Here is a 26341-nt window from a genome sequence, read left to right on the forward strand (position 1 = left end):
CCATGAGAGTCTGCGCATCACCACACCTTGAGCAGCGGCCCTGGACGCAACATCAAGGTGTCATACACCCCTCTGGCCAGGAATTTTCTGCACGCCTTCAGCTGCCTGACCACCTCCTGAAATGGCTTGGCTTGCTCAGGGGGGAGCTTGTCCACCAAGCCACCAACTGCCGCACATTGTTCCGCATGTGTATGCTCGGGTAGAGCTGGTAGGACTGAATTTTGGCCACGAGCATAGAAGAATGTAGGCCTTCCTCCCAAAGGAGTCCAAGGTTCTAGAGTCCTTGCCCGGGGGCGCCGAAGCATGCTCCCTAGAACTCTTGGCCTTCTTTAGGGCCAAATCCACAACTCCAGAGTCGTGAGGCAACTGAGTGCGCATCAGCTCTGGGTCCCCATGGATCCGGTACTGGGACTCGATCTTCTGGGAATGTGGGGATTACTTAATAGCTTGGTCCAGTTCACCAGCAATGTCTTTTTGGAGGACATGATGCACGGGTACTGTGGACGCTTCCTTAGGTGGAGAAGGATAGTCCAGGAGCTCAAACATTCAGCCCTGGGCTCGTCCTCCACAACCACCGGGAAGGGGATGGCCGTAGACATCTCCCGGACAAAGGAAGCGAAAGACAGACTCTCGGGGGGAGAAGCTGTCTTTCAGGAGAGGGAGTGGGATCAGAAGGGAGACCCTCAGACTCCTCGTCAGAGAAATATCTGATGTCTTCTTCTTCTTCCCACGAGGCCTCACCATCGGTGTCAGACACAAGTTCACGGACCTGTGTCTGCAACCGTGCCCGGCTCAACTCCGTGGAACCACGGCCACGGTGGGAGCGTCGAGAGGTAGACTCCCTCGTCCGCACCGGCGAAGCTCCCTCCGCCGACGTAGTCAGGGAGCCTTCCTGGGAGGGCTACCGCAGTCGACGCCGGAGACCTCACCCCGGGCAATGGGCCAGCCGGCGCCTCGCTCGACGGTACCGGAGGCGCAAGCACCCCCGGTACCGGAGGGGTAGGGCGCAACAGCTCTCCCAGGATCTCTGGGAGAACGTCCCGGAGACTCTCGTTCAGAGCGGCTGTAGAAAAGGCATGGAAGCCGATGCAGGCGTCGATGTCAGAGTCTGTTCCGGGTGTGGAGGCTGTTCCGAGCTGTCCAAAGGGGAGCGCATCGACACCATCTTGACAGAGGGCGAGCGGGTCCTCTCGGTGCCGATGCCTACTGGGTGCCGACTCCCTCAGCGACCCAGAGCTCTCGGTGCCGACACGGGAAGGGGACCGGTGACGATGCTTCTTCGACTTCTTGGGATGAAGCATGTCACCGTAGCTTCCCGCACCGACGAGGAGGACGTAGAATCCAGCCGTCGCTTCCTCGGGGCCGAGACCAAAGGAGGTTGGTCTCGGGGGGGCTGTACCGCAGGAGCCCTCGGGATGGGGGGAGACCCACCCGAAGGCTCACCGCCACCAGCAGGGAATGGACAGCCCTCACCTGCACTCCAGACGAAGCACCACCGTCCGACGACATCAGCAGACGAGGAGTCTCGATACCACCGACGCCGACGCAGCCTTCCGATGTCGCCCCGATGCAGAGGGCCGATGCCTCGATGCACTCGATTCAATCGGGGGCGAAGATGAGGTCCAGGCGCCGACGTACGTCGAAGCAGTCGATACTCCCGGTGCCGATGCCGACGAAGAGCCTGAGAACAAAATGTTCCACTGGGCTAACCTCGCTACCTGAGTCTGCTTTTGTAAAAGGGAACACAGACTACAGGCCTGAGGGCGGTGCCCAGCCCCCAGACACTGAAGACACGACGCGTGCCTGTCAGTGAGCGAGATTACCCTGGCGCACTGGGTGCACTTCTTGAAGCCGCTGGAAGACTTCAATGTCATGGGCGGAAAAATCGCGCCGGCGAGATCAAAACTTGAAATGGCGAAAATGGCACCGCAAAAATAGGGGGAAGAAAAACTTCGACCGAGGCCTAATAGGGCCTACCCCGACGACGAAAGAAAACTTACCGGGGCAAAGACTGGAAGTACGGGAAGGGAGAAAACCATAAAGGTCTCCTTCCGAGCACCTTTTTTTTTTTTTTTTTTTTTTTTAGAACGAAGTCGATAAACGACGCGCGAGGTCACTTTGTGGCGCGAACGGCGAAACACGACCGTACCGAGCGCGGAGAAAAGAAGACTGGCCGGCACGAGCCGGTTCGGGCGGGAAGACGGCAGCGCATGCGCGGTGCGCATCGGTGCGCGAGGACTAGCAAAGGACTTTGCTAGAAAGTGTTCCGATTGAGGGGCTGCCGTGGACGTCACCCATCAGTGAGAACAAGCAGCCTGCTTGTCCTCGAGAATCTCCCTTTCCCCAGGGTACTGTACCAAAATATTAATGACCCCCCCAAAAGTGCCAAAAAAAGTAAAGATTTGTGCATACAAACTCAACCCCCCCCCCCCCCAAACCTTATCTTCCTGTGTTTTTCTTGGCGTTGGCCAGCCTCCTCACTTCCGGATGCAGGACAGCTGCCTCAAACAGTAACAGGAACACACTATGACAGGGTTTCAGCAATTCAGCATCAGTTGAGAAACCCTGCCTGCCACACTGCAATTACCTCCAGCACAAGTTAGGCCTCCCTTCCTAAAGCGCGACCCTACCATCGCTACCAACCCAGTTGCTTGCTCAGCCACACCAGAACCTTTCCCCATTGAATACCAATTAGGTTTTGAAACCAATTCCCAAGAGCCTGCTCTCCATGATGCTGTCCCTTCGCTCCAGTCCCTGACTTTATTTTAAAGCCTGCAGCATTAAACCTGTTTAAAAAATAAAACTATTTCTCAATTTCTCAAAACCTGCAACTTGTTTTATCAGGGCTACCCCTTAAACTCGGTCCACACAATCCAAATTCTGGGAACACACCGACAGGTCTCCACATTAAAATTCCTTCATTTAAACCTTTCAAATTGCCCTTCCTCCTATTAGGTCTTGGTACTATGCCGTAGATGATTTTCCGCCTTATTTTCAAAAGTGATGGGCGCTCAGATTTTGACCCAAATCGGGAGATGAGCATCTTTCTTCCGTGGGCGCCCAAATCGGTATAATCGAAAGCCGATTTTGGGCGTCTTCAACTGCAATCTGTCGCAGAAACGTCCAAAGTTGATGGGGGCATGTCGGAGGTGTGGTGAAGGCGGGACTGGGGCATGTTTTATCGGCCGAGGAGAGATGGGCGTCCTCGGCCGATAATCGAAAAAGAAAGGCGTTTTTAGCGCGAATTTGGGTCACTTTTTTTGGACCCTTTTTTTTCATGAACAAGTCCCAAAAAAGTGCCCTAAATGACCAGATGGCCACCGGAGGGAATCGGGATGACCACCCCTGACTCCCCCAGTGGTCACTAACCCCCTCCCACCCAAAAAAAACAACTTTAAAAACTTTTTTTTCCCAGCCTGTATGCCAGTCTCAAATGTCATACCCAGCTCCATCACAGCAGTATGCAGGCCCCTGGAGCAGTTTTAGTGGTTACTGCAATGGACTTCAGCCAGGTGGACCCAGGCCCATCCCCCCCCCCTACCTGTTACACTTGTGCTGGTAAATGGGAGCGCACCAAACTGCCCCCAAAACCCACTGTACCCACATCTAGGTGCCCCCCTTCAGCCATAAGTGTTATGGTAATGGTGTAGAGTTGTGGGGAGTTGGTTTTGGGGGGGATTTGGCAGGCTCAGCACCCAAGGGAAGGGAGCTATGGACTTCAGAGGTAGTTAACTTTAGTTTTTAATTGTTACAAGTGCCCCCTTGGGTGCCCGGTTGGTGTCCTGGCATGTGAGGGGGCCCAGTGCACTACAAATCTTGGCCCCTCCCACGACCCAATGCCTTGGATTTGGTCATTTTTGAGCTGGGCGCCTTCGGTTTCCATTATCACTGAAAAACAATACCGCCCAGCTCAAGTCCGCACAAATCTGATGCATTTGGCTGGAACAAACCGTAGTATCGGAAAAAAGATGGACGCCCATTTTTTTCCAAAATACGGTTTGCCCCGTCCCTTCACGTACCCATTCTCGGAGATAGACGCCCATGGAGATGGGCGTTCGCTTTCGATTATGCCCCTCTTTGTGTACCAAGGTGCAGATTTTGAAGATGGTCCGTTCTTTGATTGGGAGCCAGTGCAACTTTTCTCGTAGGGGTTTAGCACTTTCGAATCGTGTTTACCATATATCCAATCTGGCTGCTGTATTTTGGGCGGTCATGAGTCTGTGCTCAACTCCCCTGCCCCCAGTGTCCACCTAATCTCTAAGTCCCTGCTTCTTTCATCTTGATCCTCAATCCTTTCTCTCTTCTTTATCTCCCTCCTCTACAGTGTGGCCCAAAGGAAGGACACAGCTGGTGCTTCTAACTTGTGTTGTTGCACCCATTAGTTTCAGTATTCTTCAGATAGATCATGGTAACACCTGGTGATTCTGAATTATCTCTGGTCTTTGAAGTCAGTCATGGCTAAGCGTCCTAATGAACTTTAATTAGAAGACAGATGGTGATGTGCTTTGGGGAGACTGAGAAGAGATACTGTAGGCTCTCCTGAAATCTGAACATCAAAAGGAATGGCATTAGCCATCATTTGTGAAAAATTTGGGAAGAAAATATCCTCCAGTGACAATCACCTAATTCAGCTCAGTGGTCAAAATCCTGTAAAGACAACTTAAATGTGAAGAACAGAATTTGTTCTTACTCAGACCATATTTTAGACTGAATTGAAGTGATTGATGAAGCCTGGCAACCATCACAACTATGTCCAATTCCATGGACATTTTTTTTTAGTAAGCTTTGTGATCAGTTTGAGCTGGGCTTAACAGTTCAGCTGATCTGTTTAGATAAGCTTGGAGTCTCTCCTGACAGGCACAAATGACTTGCACACACCTCTTCACACAAAGTTACATGCCAAGATGATATGGCCTTCAACCAAACATTTCTAGCATGCATTCTGATAATCTATGAAGGCAGGGTCTGCTTTACCATTAGACAAACTAGATGATCTGCTAGGTTAGTAGTCATAGCAAAGCAATAGGCTCCAACAGCCTCACAAACACAAAGAACCATCATTGTGAACTTTTACTTGCAAGAAAGGCGGGTAATTTTAAGAAAGCCCACTTATTCTAACAAATAGCCATTTACCTAGAAAAATGGCTTTTGCAAATTGCCTTCATTTTGTATCTATATCAGGGTTTAATTTGTATAAAAGGAACTGAAATTGTGGAATTAGGGAGGAGTAGTAAGAGCAAAAGGAGAAGAGAACTTGGATTAGGAAACAGAGTGACTTATCTGCTGGGTTACATCCTCCCCTCTTCTTCTCTGCAGGCTTCCTAGAAAAGACAATGCAGCAGAGAAGCCAGGTTGCTCTGGATTCAGGAAAGGTAAGGTGGAGTTGCATTTCAGACCATTCCCCTGGAAATTAAATCTTGATCTATAAACAAAAATTAATATTAAAAAGTATGATGTCAGTTATATAATTTTATAGGATTGTTCTGGGGTAATCATGGTTATTGAGCTTAATTATTAAAGTCTCAGGGGTAGAGTTGAGGGGTAGAAGCCTGAAAGATAATTGGGGGGTGGGGCGAGAGAGAAAACAAGACTGAAGGTTAGCCTAAAGAACATAAGAGTAGCCATACTGGGTCAGACCAACGGTCCATCTAGCCCAGTATCTTGTTTCTGACTGTGGCCAAGCCAGGTCACAAGTACCTGGCAGAACCCCAAAACGTGGCAACACTCCATGTGTCCTGTTCCGTTAATTGGTGAGCCCTTAGGTTCCCTGAGGCCCGGTGAGACCTCAGAGGACCGCCGCGCACCCCGAATCTTCACCCGCGGCGACCGCCGTTCACCGAGGGTTGAGCCCCCAGCTGCAGGCGGCCAGCAGGACTGCTGGAACCGCGGGGTGACGGCCGGCCTGGCTGGTAGTCAGCAACACAGTCTCTGAAGGGCAGCTAGCAAGGACGGCTAGCACTGAAGAGGAACACAATCCCTGAAGGTGGCTAGCAAGGACGGCTAGCTGGAAGAGGAACACAGTCTCTGAAGGTGGCTAGCAAGGACGGCTAGCTGGAAGAGGAACACAGTCTCTGAAGGTGGCTAGCAAGGACGGCTAGCTTGAAGAGGAACACAGTCTCTGAAGGTGGCTAGCAAGGACGGCTAGCTTGAAGAGGAACACAGTCTCGGAAGGTGGCTAGCAAGAACGGCTAGCTTGAAGAGGAACACAGTCTCTGAAGGTGGCTAGCAAGGACGGCTAGCTTGAAGAGGAACACAGTCTCTGAAGATGGCTAGCAAGGACGGCTAGCTTGAAGAGGAACACAGTCTCTGAAGGTGGCTAGCAAGGACGGCTAGCTTGAAGAGGAACACAGTCTCCGAAGGTCAACACTTCCTGATCCACTGCATCGGCTTCTGACATTCGAAACGGAAGCACTGGACTCTTCCCGTTCCGTTGCTTAAATCTCCCGCCAGTCCATCCCCTCTCAACAGCTGGAGCCAATCCCCCCGGCCTAGGCAGGCAAGGGACGCCTGGATTGGCCAGCCTGCCTGGCAGGCGGAGTCTCCCCATCAATGCGCCAATCCGGCGCGAGTAGGCGGAGCTGGCTCGCCGGTCCGCCCCAGAGCAGGGAGACGACGACGCCAGCGCCGCCATCTTGGCCGGCGTATCCCCCTCTCCGAGGCCAGCGCTCGCTCCAGCGGATCGCCGGCCTCGGACCGACCCGCGGCAGCGCCGGCCCCGTCGGCGGCTCGTCTTCGCCGCGCTGGATCCCGCGGGCTCCGTTGACCCTCGCTCCCCGCTGCGGGAGCCCAGGTAAGGGCCCGGGACGGGACACCATGCTACCAATCCCAGGGCATGCAGTTGCTTCCCCAAGTTTGTCTCAATAGCAGATTATGGACTTTTCCTCCAGGAACCTCTCCAAACCTTTTTTAAACTCAGATATGCTAACCACTGTTACTACATTCTCTGGCAAAGAGTTTCAGCCCTACATGAGACATATTTGAGAGAACTTTGGGTGTTCTTTAAAGCTGGTTGGATGTAAGATCAAGAAATAATTTTTTAAACAAAGAAAAGACGTACTGAGAGATAAATAAGACTGAGCTGCACACAACGAATGTGGTCCACTGAAACTGATGGTTCGACCATGTGTCATACTGAAGCGGCAACAACAACAACAAACAAGCAAACCCTGAAAACTGCAACAAAATCCTAATACTAAAGGATAGAACAAAAAAATTGACAGATGATTTTTAAGCAACCCTAAAGGACTCTTATTAAAACACATTGTTTTTGCATTTACCACACTTTGATAGAAAGAATTAATGCACAGTAAGCAAAAAAAGGCTCTGCCAAAACTGTTGGGGGTGCGTTCAATGTGTCCTCAGCAGTTATCGCACTGAAATATCCTTTACCACGCATTAAGACTATTTGCAATTATCACAGATGCACTTAACGCCTCCTTTTGAGGCACTGTTAAGTGCACCTTCACTAACTGCACCTGTAACACAGTACATGGTAAGCACCCTGTACCACTGTTTCCTCTAAGCTGTGTGGGAGTCCTCCAACTGCATTATTGCCAGTACAGGGTGGTGCTTCAATATTGCATTTTCAATCCCTAAGGACAGGCACATTTCCTGGAGTCCTGCAGAGCTTGCCTCTCACTATTTAAAATGTGATAGTGAAACAGCACCCCCCCCCCCCCCCCCAATGGCAGGACTGTAGGTGGAGGACTCTCACACAGCTTAGAGAGAACAGTGCCCTGCGCTGATTGTAGTGTGTAGTCCATGGCCATTCTCCACCTATAGCCAGCCCAGTCCCTGCCTCCTAACACGCAAATTAATGACCACTGTCATGCCATTGTGGTAACAGTTAACACACTATAATTTGCACATTAAAGGGCCCTTTACTAAAGTGCATTAATATTTTCAGTTCATGTGGGATTTTACCATGCATTAGCTGCAAATCTAACACAGAAATCGGTGGAGGCATTTCTATAATTACTTTTATTCAGGTTGTATGTTAATGTTCTATTTAGCTAATATAACATTTGCTTCCTATTAGTATATACTTAACCAAAGACCTCAGCTGTGCCACACTGAACTAGATTTTAAAAGTCAGTAAGATTTGTGCACCCACCTCTTCATCGATCTAAGGTATTGATTGTTCTATATGATTTTTTTTTCATATTTTTCATACTTTTTTCTTTTCTTTATACCACAGCCATCAGCTTCCCAATTTAAAACTTTGACTCCACTGTTTACTAGGGTTAATTAGATAATAATACTCATCTCAAGATGAACTCAGGAATACTCAGCCAGAAGGCTGAGAAATGCTGACGCTGTTGAAATTGGGGGGTGTTCCTGAAAGAGATCAGGGCGAAACATAGTCTATATCGGATTAAGTAATCCCCTGACTGAATATTCCTGAATTAATCTTCAGATGAGTATTATTATCTAACTAGTAAAAAAGGCCCGTTTCCGAAACCAATGAAACGGGCGCTAGCATGTGGGTTTTTTTTGTGTGTGTGTGTATGTGTCACAGAGTTATTTTGTGTTTGTGTGTGTGTGTGTGAGGGTGCGGTGTGTGTGCAGGTTGTTGACGGCTGCAGGGGAATGCTGGAACATTTATGCGCTGCAGGAATCAGCGCCGTCTTTTTCCGGGTGCTCAGGGAATCCCCGAGGTGGGAGACATCTTGCCTGAGGCTGGGGATGGTTGGGCACGTCCTTGGCCGCTTCGGCAAAAGGGAAGAGGAAGGGGGTGGGGAGTTACCTGCAGCCGCCTGAGAAACCATGTATTCTTTGTTTGTTTTTGTATTATTAGTTTGCATTTCTGTTGAAGAAAGAGTGGATGCCTTTCGAATGATGGAGGTGGTGCGTCGGTGTGCGGTTGTTTCGTTAGTTTGGCAGCCAGTCTCCAGCGATTCCTAGCAGGGAAGGAGTACTCCTCCCCCTTCCTTGGTCGCTGTTTGCTGCTGGCTGGGTCGCGGGTAATCTTTCCAGCTGGGCCGCAGCTTGTCCTGTTCGCCCATGTCCCAGATGGTGACGGGCACGTTGTTTTCCGGCTCCTCTGACTCCATGTCAAGCGATCCCAAATATAGTCTGTGCTATAGGCCCTCTGGCACTCTTCAGTACTGGCATTAGGCATTTAAAAATTTCTCCCCCCCCCCCCCCCCCGGTCTATTTTTGCACATACCCACAGCAGGAATATTCTTCTCTCATTCTAGCGGTGGTTATGTGCTCTCCGTGCTGCTCAGATAATGAGCCATTCTGCTGGGGAATGCTCCTCCCTTATTGTCACGTAGTTTCCTCTGATTGGTCCGTCTTACGTTGCCAAGTGTTGCCTGGGAACGGTGTTGTGATGGTCCTTTGTGTTTCAGAATGTTGAGGATGTTTTTTCTGATTGGTCCATCATGCGAGGGCGGGGCAGAGAGACATGGTCAGTGTTGTGGCTTCACCACCATGAATCCATGAACCCTTCAGGGAGTGACTGAGTGACTTCAGAACGTTGTCTTCAGAACGTTGAGGGTGAGTTTTATTATAGTAGATTAACCCTACTAAACAGTGAAGTCAAAGTTTTAAATTGGGAAGCCGATGGCTGTGGTATAAAGAAAAGAAAAAAGTATGAAAAATATGAAAACAAAATAAAATCATATAGAAAAATCAATACCTTAGACTGATGAAGAGGTGGTTGCACAAATCTTACTGACAGGGTCTCTGGTGCCCCCCTGCAGACTATCGGTTGGCGCCCCCCACCCCCCGTCCAGCAGAGCAGGAACAGAAGGGAGCAGGCAAGTAAGCCGGACCTCAGGAAAAAATAGCACTGTATGTATCCCTCATTGATAAGTCTCTGACTCTAAAGTTTAGCAATTTCATTAAAGCAAAATGTATTTTCACATATCACATCCTATCCAAGGAGAATGTTTTATATATGTCACCCGTCTGTGGTAAAACTTCACACAGTATCAAAATACCTCTAATATGTAGTCGTGCCAGCCGAGGAAACTAACTGTGCTCAGCTCACAAGAGACAGAGTGAACATAAAATAAACTTCATCCTTAAAAGATAATATCGGATGAATGCATGAAGGTGAATATGAATTCCTGTGAATGGAATCAATTTGATTTACAATAAATCCAGATACTACTCCCTCATATATATAACAAAAAATTATTTAAGTGGAATGGAATTATTTGACTGTACTGGTAAACAGAAAGAAATACTCTATTGCATTCTAATCTCCTTTCCACCAAAGGATATAATTCAGATCAAACATTTATCTCTGATCAACTATCTCAGATCAAATATTTATTTCAGATCAAATATTAAGGTTTCCTTGCTTACAGTCACTTAAATCTACCTAGCCTTTATATAACTTATAGGATTTAAACACTCTTAAACTGAAATTCACCCTTTTCTATTCTTCATAAACTTCAAGTAATCCTGAAATATTCAGATCCTTTTCTCACTAGAGAAACTTCAATCGCCACCAATCTCTTTTCACTTATACTTTCTCATTTACCACAATCAGGCACTCTTTTATAACTTCAGTCAACAAACACAGGCAGTCACAGCTGGATGTCTCTCTTGGCAAAGGACAGCTCTCACTCTGTTCACTTCCCGGGCAGATTTCTTAACAGAAGCTGATCATCCAATCAGAGAGCTCTATTTGAATGCAGATTAACATACAGACACTCATGGGAATGTTTAGTGAAAAACACCGGACTAATTTGCATATGATTTAAACAAATCTGAGCATATGACAACCAAGTACAGACTCCCAGCACCTGAATTCTGCAATTAGATTTATGGCAAATACTTTTAAAACTTATTTTAGCACTTTTAAAATTTCAGGTTCTCTTTAATTTGAATGCTGTTTCAAGCTCTGAAACTCACCCTGACTGAGGAGCTAGCCCCAAACCGAAGCATAAATAGCAATCTGGTTGTATTCTCACGTAACTTGAAGAGCGTGCCTGCCTCAATTAATACTGCTCCTTTGCATGAAAAGGGGAGGGCAGCGGAGATAGGAGAATCACAAGTTCAGGTGAAAGATTTTGCAAGTGAGCAGACGGGCGCTTACCGCATCAGCACGGCCCTGCTTACTGACTTTTAAAATCCAGTTCAGTAAGTGGTACTGCTGAGGTCTTTGGTTAAGTATATACTAACAGGAGGCAAATGTTATATTAGCTTGATTTGGGACCTCCAGATTTGAGACTTATGGTGTAAGTGGAATGTTCTCTTTAGTACATGGAACCTGCTCACAGTTAACATGGGAATACTTAACGCCTCCTATTTAGGAGGCGCTAAGTGCGACAACTGTGTTTTAGCCAGTTAGCGTACAGTAAGTATAATGCACTAACTGGATAATGTTTCCATGCCTATGCCATGCCCCTTGAGAAATTCCACCTGATAACAGGCATACTACTGTAAAACACCTTAACACTACTGTTGTCTCTAAGATGAAAAGTGGTTCTTCAACTGCATTGCTACCCGTAGGGGGTGATGCTTCAATATTGTGTTTTCAATTTTCTAGGGGCAGGTAGGCTACCTGGAGTCCTGCAGTAAAGACAAATTATTGAGATTCAGACTTTATATTGTTCTTCCGTTCCAACCCCCCCCCCCCCCAAGATAGTTCTTACTCTTTTCTGTCCTCGTTCTGCTGAAGTGAGTGCTGCTTGGAACTCTCTGCTGTGGCCTGCCCTTGAGGAAGGTACATCAGGAGGTGGGCCGCGTGGCAGACAGAACTTCCAGCATCAACAACTGTGTCATCAGCGGATCAGGCGGGCAGGGCGTCAATTCAGGAGGACAGACATGTGCCACAGCTGCTTGGTATATTGGCACGGCAGAGCAGAGAAGATATGCACAGGTAGCACAGCGCAGCAACAATTTTGCGGCGGGCTACGTGGCGGGAGTGGGGTGAGGGGTGGCAAGGTGACCAGCGCACGCAAAGAGTCAGACAAGAAATTGCGGCAGGAGTGGGCTGGGGACAAGGCAAGTGGAGTTTGATCGTAATGCAACAGGGATTTCGACCGGCCGCGGGACTTCTGTGAGTGTGAGGCCCTGTGAGGTCGCTCCTGTCTAAGACTGGCCCTGACTGTAGGTGGAGGACTCCCACTCAGATTAGAGGGAACAGTGCTTCCACGTTTGCACATTAGCCTGTTTTTGTGTGTTAACCCCTTGTTAAGTGCCTAATACACTTTAGCAAAAGGACCCTACAAGAGGCATAAAACTCTAGAAGCTGACTGTAGGTACAAAATAGCAGAACACTAGGACCACAGATCTTTTCTGCAGAAAATCCTCATATTCCTCAATCATCAATTACAGAAAAATCATTATGAAAATGGAATATAGATTTGATAGAAAACATAAAAGTAATTTGGGGAGAACATAAGAAAGTATCTTTTGTGGGTAGTTTTTTTTTTTAAGTGCGTTTTTTTATTCTATAGAAATCCGAAACATCCTCAGGGAATGGATAACTATGGTTACATTTTGAAACGTATTCAGTAGGTTTCAAGACTGTTTCTGCATGCTGTTTCAGTATTACTATAACCAACCAGCCTTGGGAGGTCTAACCGTAAACACCCTACTTACAGAAATTTAAAAAAAAAAAAAGAACTTTTTCAGAAGAAGACCCTAACATTTACTACGGTTTTAAATTCAGTTATATTTTAGAAATTCACTCAGTTGAGCATATGCAATTGAAGATGCTGAAATGCAAAAGTTGCCATAGTAACTGAAGATGAGAATGAAAAAAAAACACAAAATCTCAATTATAAAGACAATAGTGTTTTCTTAAAGCTCTTATGTTGTCCAAGAAAGATGTTTCTTTAGTTTTCTTGTTTCCCTCAACAGTTCTTTAAATAGTGGGACATAGAATGTTTTGTAAATTTTATTGCAAATTATTAAATGCTTCATAAGAATAGTTAGACTATTTTTTCAACTTCTCCATAGATAAGTTGCAACAAGGTAACAATAAAATTATTGATAATTAGTTCCTTCATGTGGTATTCAGCCATGGTGGAGAGTTTTTTTTTTCTCTTTTAAAGCAGCATTAAAAAAAACCCCACATATATGCAATGCCACTATCCAGTTAGTTGGTGGTGTTTAATATATGTAGACAGCAGTCGCCAGTGACCATACATCTAGTAACAATATTCAGCCACTATCCATACAGTGTTTCCTGAACATGTTTAGACTGCTCAAAAATTTTCTTTCCTGAACATTAATGGACTATTACCGCAGAAGTCTACAACGTCACCCAGATTCCATTATTAAAATACTAGAGTAACCTGGCATCAGCATGTGTTACATTTAGGTGCCTGGAGTTACACCAGCCAGGGCCTGGAGTTAACCACTGGACCAGGTGAGGCACTGGCTCAGGGTGCTGGCCATAAAGGCTGTCAAATTCCCAGCCACTGATGTCACTGCCAGTGCCTCACCTGGAGCAATTGTTAGGCGTTTCTGCTCCTTCCCTCCCAGTGGGTTCAACATTAATTTCCCCACTGCCCTAATATGGTCTCTCTCTTATGCCCTCTGCTCCAGCATCGCTCCTTCTTCCCCCGCCTGCCTGCCCGTGGTCCCATAAACTTGCCAACAGCAGCAACATGAAAACAAGAAGCCTCCAGCCAGCTCCTGGGTGTTCCCTCAGTCAATGTCCCACTCACAGGAAATTGCATCAGATGAGACGGGATGCAACAGAGGGAACACCCAGGGGCTGCCTGTTTTCATATTGCTGCTGCTGGCAGGTTTGCAGGACCATGGGAGGGGTGGGTGAGGGAGTGATACTGAACGACAAGGAGGGGGTGCTAATGTGAGTACAAGTAGGGTGCTGCCTATGTAGGGGGCAGGCAAGGCACTGCTAATGCAGGGGGTAGGGCAGAGTGCCATGATGCAGGGGCACCGCGAGATGCACTGATGAAAGTTGACTCAGGGCGCCACAATCCCTTGAGCTGACCCTGACATCAGCTACAGACCTGGTATAACTGCAGGTGCCCAAATACAGCAAAGAACGGACCATCAGTTTCAGTGTGTGTTTTCTAGAGCAGCAAGACTCATTAAAGAAGGCACCATATCATCATCGTTCCATTTTTTAATTTCAACAATTTTATTAATGAAACACATACATTATGTGACATGTAATAAGTACCTGTACAATCAATCAATGAACATTAACTGCAATAAATGTCAAACATTATACACCTTCATTAATCTTTTAACTTTTGTCCCCCCCCCTTCCCTAATATTAACGTTCTTTCCAACAAGGTTTATTTATTAATACCAATTTGACAAAAACTTCTTTTTCCCCATGCCACTGGACCAAGACTCCGACATGAAGGAACCTCCTAATACCTTCCAGGTCCATTATCCCTATCTAAGCTTAAACATATATCTCCCTTCTCTCTTGTTTATACAGTTCAACAATCATCATTGTGGGGGATTTCAACAAAGCGATCATCCTTGGAGTCTCTGCATATGGGTAGATCTCCTCGATCTCCGACTCCAAGATCAGCTTGTCTTTCCATCCCCCCCCCCCCCCCAAAAAAAAAACGAAAAAAAAAAAACCTCCTACATTAAACCTTCCCCCCCTTTTAACCCCCCCCCCCCCAACTCTAGTGATACAACCAACCAACACACTTCCTCAGCTAAAATGACTCTTCCACCCAAGGAACATCCAAGCTCCCCACAACAAAAGGGCAAGAAGGGCCTGGGCTCTGATGACCCTCCCCCCACCATGCTGCTCCTAATCCCTTACCTTCGTTATAACGACATCCCATCCTTAATGAGTACCCCCTCCCACCCCCCCCCCCAAACCCCTATCGCCTCCTCATTAATTCCCCAATCTTCTAATGGGAGATCTGTCATGCCCCTCTATTTACCACTGCCTGTTCAGGAGACTCTGTGAAACCTCCAAGCTTGTTAAGAATATGGCTCCGGATTTTAGGTGCCAAAGAATTAATGTATCCTTTCCAAATGAGATAAAAGCTACGCTGGGCCCTAGGGCTACACAAAGAGTCCTGGAGCTGCATTAGCAGCAACGCATGAAAACGATTGCGCCAATGCCAAAATGAAGGGGGGCTGTCTCGTGTCCAGTAAACTAATATACATTTTTTCCCCACAAGGAAAGCCTTATGGGCCAGTGCATTCTGATGTGCCGATCCTCCCTCTACAGGTGCCCTGCACCCCACTAGTATACACTCCGGGTGTTGTCGTATTGGATGCCCCACCAATCTCTCTATATACCTGCTCACTCTAGTCCAAAAGGCAGTTATGGCAGAGCATTCCCAAAAAGCATGGTAAAAATTATTAGATTCTGCCCCACATCTCTTACACCGAGCAGACTCTAGGAAGCCCATGTTGTACAAACGCTGTTGGGATGTGTACGCCCGATATATCACTCTCACCTGGCACTCCCGGAGTTCTGCACTCTGTACCCATTGCTGAACACCCCTCAGGCCTTTCAGCAAATCCTGTGTAGTGAATTTTATCCTTGCATCTGTCGACCATCGATTCGCTACTTGTTCTAAGTCTCGTTGTTGACACATCTTTAATTGCCTTTTGTTCAAGAGTGATATCGAAATGGGATCCTCTGTCACCATTTCAAACAGCTCATCCAGCTTTAACTTTAAATCCACCCTCAAGGGATCCTTAGGCAATGATGCTATATAATGTCTTACTTGTTCATAAGCAAATCTCGCCCCCCAATCAGAGGCTTCAATCTGAAGTTCCCCCAATGATTTAATATCACCACTGGGCTCCACCAAGTCTTGCAGGAACATTATACCCCGCTCCTCCCATACCCGAATTTCCCATTCCTGGAGAAAACCGGCTATTCCCCTTTAAGGGCAGCAGCCTGCTATAACGATAATCAAAGGTCCATATTCACGCTAAGTCCTTCCACACCTCCTTCATAGGTCGTATCAGGACATTACTTCTCAAATGTATTGGTAGCTCTTTCCTTGTAGCATGCAATACGTAATGCAAATGCAAAGGACTACAAAGGGCCGCCTCCATTTGCAGCGGGGTGTATGCCTCCGTCTGTTGGATCCAGTCTCCCAAGTGGCGCAGTAAACACGCCTTATTATAAAGCTTGATATCCGGAACACCCAGTCCTCCATCTCTCCAGTTACCCACAAGGCTTTTGTAACTTAACTGAGGCCGTTATTTTGCCCAGAAAAATTTGGAAACTATGCTTTGCAGAACCCTTAGATCTCGCCGTTTGAGGTACAAGGGTAAGGTTTGTAAAAAATAAAGCCATTTAGGGAACACCATATTAAATAAGGAAATACGGCCCATCAATGATAACGGCAATCCCTCCCACCTCCCGAGAATTTCCTTAGTGAGCTCCATTAAGTGCTTTATATTGGTGCTGTAAAGCCGCGCAGGGTCACCAGTAAGCTGAATCCCCAAGTATGTGAATACTCCTCGGGCTCTCTTAAATTTGCAGTTCAGTCTATTCCATTGCCTCTCCTCTAAGTTAATTGTCATGACCTCAGACTTGTCGAGGTTGAGGCGAAATCCTGCAAAGTCCCCAAACTCTGCGAACAGGCTTAATAGTGTTGGGAGGGATTCCTGAGGGTCCAGAACCACTACTAACAAATCATTGGCGAAGGCTGATATCTTGAACTGCTCTTTACCGATCTGGACTCCCTTCACTTCTCCCATCTGTTGAATTTATCTTATAAGAGGATCCAATACCAACACAAAAAGAAGTGGCGAGAGAGGACATCCCTGCCTTGTTCCTCGTGCTATCTTAAATGTCCCTGATGTCATCCCATTCACCCATATCTCTGCCATTGGATCCTGATATAGGGCCTTAAGTGCCTCCAGAAAAAATCCCTCTATTCCATAGGCCCGCAAAGTAGCAAACATAAAATCCCAGTGAATGCGGTCAAACGCCTTCTCGGTGTCGAAGCTGATTATTAAGGCTGGAGTCTTTTGATAATGTAAACTCTCCAATGCCGCCAGAATTCGCCGCATGTTGCGGGCGACCGACCTATCTCTGACAAAACCCACTTTGGCCTCATCTATCAGCTTGGCAGTATTCTTGCCAACCTATTTGCTAGAATTTTTGCTAACAGCTTTGTTCGTAGGGGAGCAAAGAGATAGGCCTGTACGAACTAGCCTGAAGAGGGTCTCGGCCCGGCTTTAACAACACTACTATTTGAGCCTTCCTCAGCGTGTCTGGCAATACCTCACACTTAACATGTTGATTAAACACCACCGTTAGACAAGGTACAATTTCTGCTGCAAGAAGCTTATAAAATTCCGATGTTAGCCCATCCACACCCGAGACTTATGTAAAGGGCTATCTCGTATACACCAATTCACCTTGTCTTCAGTTATTTCCTTATTAAGCTCCTCTCGCTGTTTATCCGTAACTTTGGGGAGTTGTTGGCAATCAGAAAATGTTCACTACCACTATCAATATAAGTTCTGAAAATTGGCTTGAGCTTGGTGATTGTTGTGCAGCCGCCATCTTGGGCTCTGCTGTTTTAGGCTTTTCTCTCTCCTTCCGTGGCGCTTTTGCAGCCATTTCGACCTCTCGCTCCTCAGACGTTCCGTCAGCTGCAAGCTCAAACTTTGCAATGCTTTCTGCTTGCACAGAGAGCACCCTCTTTTCCCTTTTTGGGTCGATTAAAGCGTTTGATGAGGGGGACTGGCAGGAGCTCCGCTCAGAGACGCGTCTTCACTCCTGCATCACACCACGTGACCTCTCGTTCCATTTTTTTAATCAAAGAACAAAGTTACTTAGCTTTTAGCTTGAGACAACAGACCTACTGGCAACATTGCCAAGTTTTGCAAGCTTCATCACGGAAGCAGTCCATTTCAATGCTCAGTTTTTCTCATAATGCTTCTCTGCAAGAATTGTTGAACACAACCAATTATATTATTACAGTGAATTGTAAAGAAGTTCAGTTTGATGGAAACTTGATTTTGTTTCCTTGATGCGAGTTCCCACTTAAAGTTGAAAGCTCTTTAAATAGATTTATTTTTACAAATACAGCAAAGGCATAATTTATGTATTCTGTACATTACACAGGTAACTTGGTGCTCTGCCCATGCTTCACCAACATGCATGCCCTCTTGAAGTTACACGCTATAGCACTTAACGTACCCTTAAAAAAATTCTAATTTTCTCTGCATTTACAGGCTCAAACGGGCACATTACCTCAAGTGCCTAGTTTCATTTTTTTTATTTTTTTTTGTTACATTTGTACCCCGCGCTTTCCCACTCATGACAGGCTCAATGCGGTAGGCAATGGAGGGTTAAGTGACTTGCCCAGAGTCACAAGGAGCTGCCTGTGCTGGGAATCACTCAGTTCCTCAGTTCCCCAGGACCAAAGTCCACCACCCTAACCACTAGGCCACTCCTCCACTTCCAGTTAGTTGTAGAATTGCCCTTCACATGTATGTTTTGTCTAATGTTTTCCTCCTTTGTTGCCTTATTTGATTTTTATTTTTTTGATAATGTATTTGCAAACCTTTGTTAGAGCTGTTTAATATATTGTTGTATTGTATTGTCCATTATGTTTTTGTGTTTTGTCTTCCCTTATTTAACTTTTAGATCATTTATAAATTATATTTTTATGTAAACCACTTAGATTTATTTTAAGATTTTGCAGTATATAAAATAAATTTGTACTCTGAACCATAAAGTGGTTGATGTTTAAGACAGCACTTTTTCTGGCCTAACCTGTTTAACTAAACGGATAGCTAATAAATATTGCTGCTATCTGTATAGTTGAATGGAATGACCTCACTTTACCTTGCCTCTATTGAGGTAATTCTATAAAGCAGATGCTAACATTTTTGTGCAGTTACATGTGTAAATGTTTAGAACATTAGTTTTTACTGTACATATGAGTATACCTCTGGGGTACTCAAAATCCAGACCACAGTCCACAATCCAGCCTGTGAACCTCATTCCTGTGGACTGCGATGACATTCCCTGGGTCAGAGGCTAGAGCTGGGCTTTGGCAATGTCCCCTGGGCCCAGCCCTGCATCTTTCCTGATGAGCAGGAATGAGGGAGCGGCTGACCCAGAAGCATGGCAGTGGTGTGGTGCTCGGGTTAGAGGACAGTGAGAGAAGGAGAATGAGGGGAAACGGTGGCAGTTTCAGGTCCCTGCGAAAGAGGTGAGGAAAAGGAGTGGAGTGGAAAGCACAGGGTTGGTTACAGCAGCAGTGGTGGTGGAGCCTTCTGAACCCCTTTGCCTGGCAATCAGTTATAGGAAAAACAAGATAGGCAATCTTTAGTGTGTTATAACCTTGATATACCGCCATTCAAGAAATATCAGAGCGGTGTACAATAAATATTCCGAGCGGAAAGGAACTCCATCAAAACAAAGGGCAAAGAGACAGCAGGAAAGCAAGTGTTCCAGGACAGAGGATTGGGCATCACCGCACAGCTGCTAGGGAAGGGAAGGCCAACATGAAGAGGTGAGCCTTAAGGAGAGTCTGAAAATGGGGGTAGGACTGCTCAGAGCGGAGGTCAGGAGAGAGGGCATTCCAGATGAAGAAGGCCATACAAAAGAAAGCTGAATCGCTGGTGGAATCAATGTGAGAACAGTGGGAGAGAGGGAGAGAGAGGCGAAAAATGAGGGCTGAGTCTAAGGTTCTGGTAGAAGTATAGGGGTAAGCAGGGCTGACAGATAAGAGCAATCTTTATTTATTTACAGATAGACCTAGATGGTTTACATTTCTAAAATTTGTAACAAATATGATAGGTATGAACTACAATGTTTAGATAGGAAAGTAAATAGAACAACACACACTAAGGACCAGTACAGAAAGTGGTGTGCTGGTAAATTTTTAACAACAGGCTCTCTCACCAGTCCACCTTTGTCCCGACTACTTGGCCCTGAAACATGTTCAAAACAGAATAATCCATTTATGCATCTAAAAGGTAAACTTCTACAAAACAGATGAAGATCTGATTCCATGTGTGCACCAAATGAAAGGAGAGTTTTATTCTACTTCCATTTAATTTCAATATGTTCCATCAACTTTATAACACCAGGCTTCCCATGGTAGATTACAACAACAACAGAAGATGAACCCATCAGGAAACAGGATATCCTCACTGAAATTTGGCCATCTGTATTGTATACGGTGTATTTATTTATTTTTACAGTGTAGAAAAATGAGCACAAAATACAGAGTTTAAAATTGCTGTTTCTACCAGCTATAATAATTTTTTAAGATGTGTTACTGATATTCGATTGTTATTTCATGAAATTTATATATGGGAAGCTTTCAAATAAATTAAAAAGCTGTTCAATAAGTAAAAAACAAAAACAAAAACTTTAGATCTCTACTTTTTAAGGCACTACCTATCCAATTGAAAATGTTTTAGAGTTGTTACAGAGGATGGGCAATAAAGAACAATGTGAATGCAGCAGCTCATACCATTTGGTTTGAGTGCACGACTGTCTAGAGGAGATGACAGCTGTGTGGGGCAGTGAAAACAGAGATTTACCAAATTGGCTTCCTTACCGTGGAGTAGATAGGCAGCGCAGCAGGCAAGTTTCAATTTCACCTCCTTGGTCCCGACTCCCAACAGTGTCCTTTGACTGCCGCGTCCTGCCTATGCGGAAACAGCAAGTTGAATCAGAGTAGGCAGGACGTGGCAACAGAAGGACCCTGATGCTGGCATCCTGTTCTAATCACCGCAGTAGGACGATGACGACAGGCGGGGGCGGAAAGGTTGAGGGAGGGAGGGAGCAGATGTGAGAGGGAAGAGAGAAATGCGAAGGGAAAAAAAGTTTCAATGCATGGCAGCGCCGCGGAAAGGGCAGGGGAGAGAATCAGAACACGACGGTGCAAGTGTTTTTTTTTGGGGGGGGGAGCGGGCCGCGGGGAACAATGCTCCCCCAACCACTTGACAGTGACTTGTTGTAGTTGTCCTCCCTCCCCCAACAAACGGGCCCAGCAACAAGTGTGTTTAAATTTCTTACCAGACAGTATGCTGCTTGCTGTGACGGTGGAAGCTACACGACCAGCTGAGCTGCAGGAGCGCTGCTGAGGTGAACCAGCCCACACGAGCACCTCTTGCCTTACCAGTGCAGCACGAGGAGGCAGGGGCTGCCACACACCACGCATGCACCAATATCAGGTGACAGCTGGTGTGTTTGGACATGCGTTCCTCCAGCCTCCTGCTGCAATTTGTTAGGGGGGGGGGGGGAAGTCCCTGCTGACAGCTGAACAACCGGCTCGCAAAATTCTTCAAAAATTAACAACCGGCTCTGCAGAGCCGGTGCGAGCCGGCTCCAGCACACCACTGAGTACATGGATGGTGCAAACAAAGGTAAGGGATAGAGGAGCGAGAGGGGCAGTGGTAAGCAGCCTACTAATTGTTGGAGTTTGGTATTTAAGACATATTTACGTGGAGGGGCATAATCGAAAGGGGTGCCCAAGTTTTCCTGAGGACATCCTCGCAGGACGTCCCGGCGAAGGGGCGGGGAAACCCGTATTTATCGAAACAAGATGGGTGTCCATCTCTCGATTCGAGAATACGGTCAGGGACGCCCAAATCGTGAAACTTAGGTAGATCTTTCGGCGATAATGGAAACCGAGGACACCCATCTCAGAAATGACCAAATGCAAGCCATTTAGTCATGGGAGGAGCCAGCATTCGTAGTGCACTGACGCGCCAAGACATCAACCGGGCACCCTAGGGGGCACTGCAGTGGACTTGAGAAATTGCTCCTAGGTGCATAGCTCCCTTACCTTGGGTGCTGAGCCCCCCAACCCCCCCAAAACTGTACACCACTACCATAGCCCTAAGGGGTGAAGGGGGGGCACCTACATGTGGGCACAGTGGGTTTCGAAGGGCTCACATTTACCACCACAAGTGTAACAGGTGGGGAGGGGGATGGGCCTGGGTCTGCCTGCCTGAATTGCACTTCACCCACTAAAACTGCTCCAGGGACCTGCATACTGCTGTCATGGAGCTGGGTATGACATTTGAGGCTGGCAAAAAATATTTTAAAAGGTTTTTTTAGGATGGGAGGGGGTTGGTGACCACTGGGGGAGTAAGGGGAGGTCATCCCCGATTCCCTCCGGTGGTCATCTGGTCAGTTTGGGCACCTTTTTCAGGCTTGGTTGTAAGAAAAAATGGACCAAGTAAAGTTGCCCAAGTGCTTGTCAGGGACGCCCTTCTTTTTTCTATTATCGGTCGAGGATGCCCATGTGTTAGGCACGCCCTGGTCCCGCCTTCGCTACGCTTCCGACATGCCCCCGTGAACTTTGGTCATCCCCGCAATGGAAAGCAGTTGAGAACGCAAAAAATGGTTTTCGATTATGCCAATTTGGGCGAACCTGGGAGAAAGACGCCTTTCTCCCGATTTGTGTCAAAAGATGGGCACCCTTCTCTTTCGAAAATAAGCCTGATAGTGTCCATGCAAGCCTACTGGCCTGCTTAGTATTAGGGACACTTTTACTAAAGCTTAGCAGTGCTAAGAAGTCCATTATATACCTATGGGTTTCTTAGAATTTAATGTGCACTAATACTGTTAGTAGGCACCAAGCTATAAATAAAAGTGCCTTTCAGTTAATATTATGAACCTTAAACAACTCGGCAATCAAAAAAGTGGACCACTTGACAAAAAGTTTGAGTACCCCTAGAATACCTAGGGGCTAATTTTTAAAGCACTTAGACTTACAAAGTTCCACATACTTCTAAGTGCTTTGAAAATATGCCTCCTAATGAACCATAATTTAATTTGCCTTGAGCTACAACTGAAAAACGTGTTGACAAAATCCAAATAATGTGTGCTTGCACACACACACAAACACATAAAGCTGCCAAAAGTGTACCTAAGCATTATTCTATAACTACATGTACCGTATTTTTCGGACTATAAGACGCACCGGACCATAAGACGCACCTAGGTTTTAGAGGAGGGAAATAGGAAAATTTTTTTTTCCTTTTTCCCTCCTCTAAAACCTAGGTGCTCCGGTGCGTCTTGTCCGAATCCCTCCCTCCAAGTTCGGGATCGCCAATTCGCCGTCAGGGTTACCTCCTCCCCCCCCCCCCCCCCCCCGGCCTTGTCACCACTTCTCCCTACTCACGCAATCTTCCCTGGTGGTCTAGTGACGTCGGGGCAGGAAAGAGCCCCCTCTTTCCTGCCCAGCGCGCTGCTCTCCATCCTCCTGTATGCATTGCTGCCTGACGGTCTCGGCGAGATTCAAAATGGCCGCCGAGAATTGAAATCTCGGCGGCCATTTTGAATCTCGCCAAGACCGTCAGGCTGCATACAGGAGGATGGAGAGCAGCGCGCTGGGCAGGAAAGAGGGGGCTCTCTCCTGCCCCGACGTTACTAGACCACCAGGAAAGATCGCGTGAGTAGGGAGAAGTGGTGACAGTGCCGGGGGGGGGGGGGGGGGAGGAGGTAACCCTGACGGCGATCCCGAACTCGGAGGGCGGGCGGCCTGCCAGCCAGCCAAATCTACCTTCGGACTATAAGATGCACACCCCATTTTCCTCCCAAATTTGGGGGGGAAATAGTGCGTCTTATAGTCCGAAAAATACGGTATACCTTTGATAGTATAGTTTGCAGGTGGGCATACATATGGGCGGAGTCTAGATGAAGCATGGGCAGGGTGCACACTTATATAAATAATTTATAAAATACTACCTAGAAAATCCAAAGAACAAAAACCTCCACACAAAATTAGTGCAACTAAACAAAGAACAGTGGAGAATATATACTCGAATTAAATCATACTTGAAGTTCTTCACAATGAACTTTTTTAAATAGATTTTTTAAAATAAAAATGGAGGATAAAAAAGCCTTAGCAGTCAAGACTGAAAGCTACAGAGTGACAAGCACTGACATGTGCAGTCATAATCTTTCTGAATACTGTAGCGTCTTGAACATCAGACCAATCATCGGACAAAAACCTCCTAAATTCTCAGTTTGAAAATTGCCACTTAAAACACGGGACTTCAATACTGTCTTTGAAACTCTTTTCACATGCAGTGCAAACAGAAGCTTTAAATATCCACTGAGCTTCAAGAAGATCCCAGCGGGAACCCATTTCACCATATAACAGGCTTTGTCAGGGAAAGGACTGGCAATTCCATTTGTTCAATGCTATAGAGCTCACACCACACTGCTAGGCAGTATTTAATTGGTGGCATTCAGGTTTTTTTTTTTTTAATTAATGCTTATTTATTTATTTAGATTTTGCTCATACCTTTTTCAGTAGTAGCTCAAGGTGAGTTACATTCAGGTACACTGGATATTTCTCTGTCCTAGGAGGGCTCACAATCTAAGTTTGTACCTGAGGCAATGGAGGGTTAAGTGACTTGCCCAAGATCAAAAGGAGCAGCAGCAGGATTTGAACTGGCCACCTCTGGATTACAAGACTGGTGCTCTAACCACTAGGCCACTCCTCCACTCTTACCCTCACTAGCGCCCTCCAATATTCAGTGCGAGGCCATGTCTGGGCACTTGCACTGAATATTGGGGGCTTAATTTTGTGAAGATGGCTGCTGGAGCCTATGTAGGTCCCGGCCAATATTCAACCTGGGCCCACATAAGACAGTTATGTGGGCCCCTACTGAATATTGGCTGAGACCCACAAAACTATGGGCCCTGTGTAATAGGCCGCATTAAGGGCATGCTAGCGATGATAGTATGCACTGATTAGCACGCGCTAAACGCTAAGAGGGGCATAATGGAACAGAAACGCCTATCTCCATGGGCGTTTATCTCCGAGAACGGGTCCGTGAAGGGGCGGGGCGGATCGTATTTTTTAAAAGAAAAAGATGCCCATGTTTTATTCGTCAAGGTGTGAGCTGGGCGTTTTTGCTTTTCAGCGATAATGGAAAATGAAATCGCCCAGCTCAAAAACGAATAAATCCAAGGCATTTGTTCGTGGGAGGGGCCAGGATTCATAGTGCACTGGTCCCCCTCACATGGCAGGACACCAACCGGGCACCCTAGGGGGCACGTTTACAAAAACCAAATAAAAGGTAAAAGAGCTCCCAGGTGCATAGCACCCTTCCCTTGGGTGTTGAGCCCCCCAAATCCCCCTCAAAACCCACTGCCCACAAGTCTACATCATTACTATAGCCCTAAGAGGTGAAGGGGGGCACCTACATGTGGGTACAGTGGGTTTGGGGGGTTGGACGACTAGTAGCATTAAGCAGCACAATTGTAACAGGTAGGGGGGGGGGATGGGCCTGGGTCCACCTGCCTGACGTCCACTGCACCCCCTAACAACTGCTCCAGGGACCTGCATACTGCTGCTTGGGAGGAGGGTATGACATTTGAGGGTGAAAGTAAAAAGTTGTGAAACATCATTTGTTGTGGTGGGAGGGGGTTAGTGACCACTGGGGAGTCAGGGGAGGTCATCCCCGACTCCCTCTGGGGGTCATCTGGTCATTTAGGGCACTTTTGGGGGCCTTATTCGTCAAAAAACAGGGTCCAGGAAAAGTGTCCTATATTCTAGCTCAAAACTGTTCCATTATCGGCGAAGGGCGCCCATCTCTGTTCGCCCGATAACCACGCCCCAGTTCCGCCTTCGACACGCCTTCGATACGCCCCCGTCAACTTTGTCCGCATCCGCGACGGAGTGCAGTTGAAAGCGTCCAACGTTCGGCTTTCGATTATACCGCTTTATTTGTTTTTGTGAGAAGAACGCCCATCTCCCGATTTAGGTCGGAACTTGGGCGTTATTCTCGTTCGATTATAAGCAGGTAAGTCACCCAAAGAAACATATGGGTGAATCTAGCATATAGTGCGTGCTAATTTTAGTGTGCGCTAAAAATGCTAGCGCACTTTAGTAAACAGGGCCCTATATTTTAACTTTTAAGAAGTCTCAGCCTCCAAAAAGGCGTCCCCCCTTCCTACCCCCTCCTCCCCAGCTTTTGATCCCAACAGGAATCAAGCTTGCAAGAATCAAAGCCCACCCCCTAAGGTCTAGGCTGGGGATTTGTAGTGTCTAATATTAACCTATTGCACAATAAAAAAATATTTAAGCATAAAATACTATGAATTATGGACTAAATTCAGTAAATGGCGCTCAAAGCTATGCTATAATGGGCATTCAAAGATGAGCGCCCATTATAGGACAGCAGTGGGTGGCAAGACTTTTGCCTGCTGAAACAAGGTATAATTCCCTGTGCCCAATTAGGGCTCACATCCCCAGTTTTGTATAACATTGCATGCAAATTTTAGGAATGCCCCTGACCCACCCATGGCCATGCCCTCTTTTGGGTTGTGTGTTATAGGATTATGGGTGCACATTGTTATAGAATAGTGTATAGCAAGATGTGCACGCAAATCTAAATTGGTGCTAATTAGCACCCAATTTACTGGCACCAAATTGGCCACACATCTTGGATCGGCACCATATAT

Source organism: Microcaecilia unicolor, chromosome 9 (assembly GCF_901765095.1).
Source record: "Microcaecilia unicolor chromosome 9, aMicUni1.1, whole genome shotgun sequence".
NCBI classification, from domain to species: Eukaryota; Metazoa; Chordata; class Amphibia; order Gymnophiona; family Siphonopidae; genus Microcaecilia; species Microcaecilia unicolor.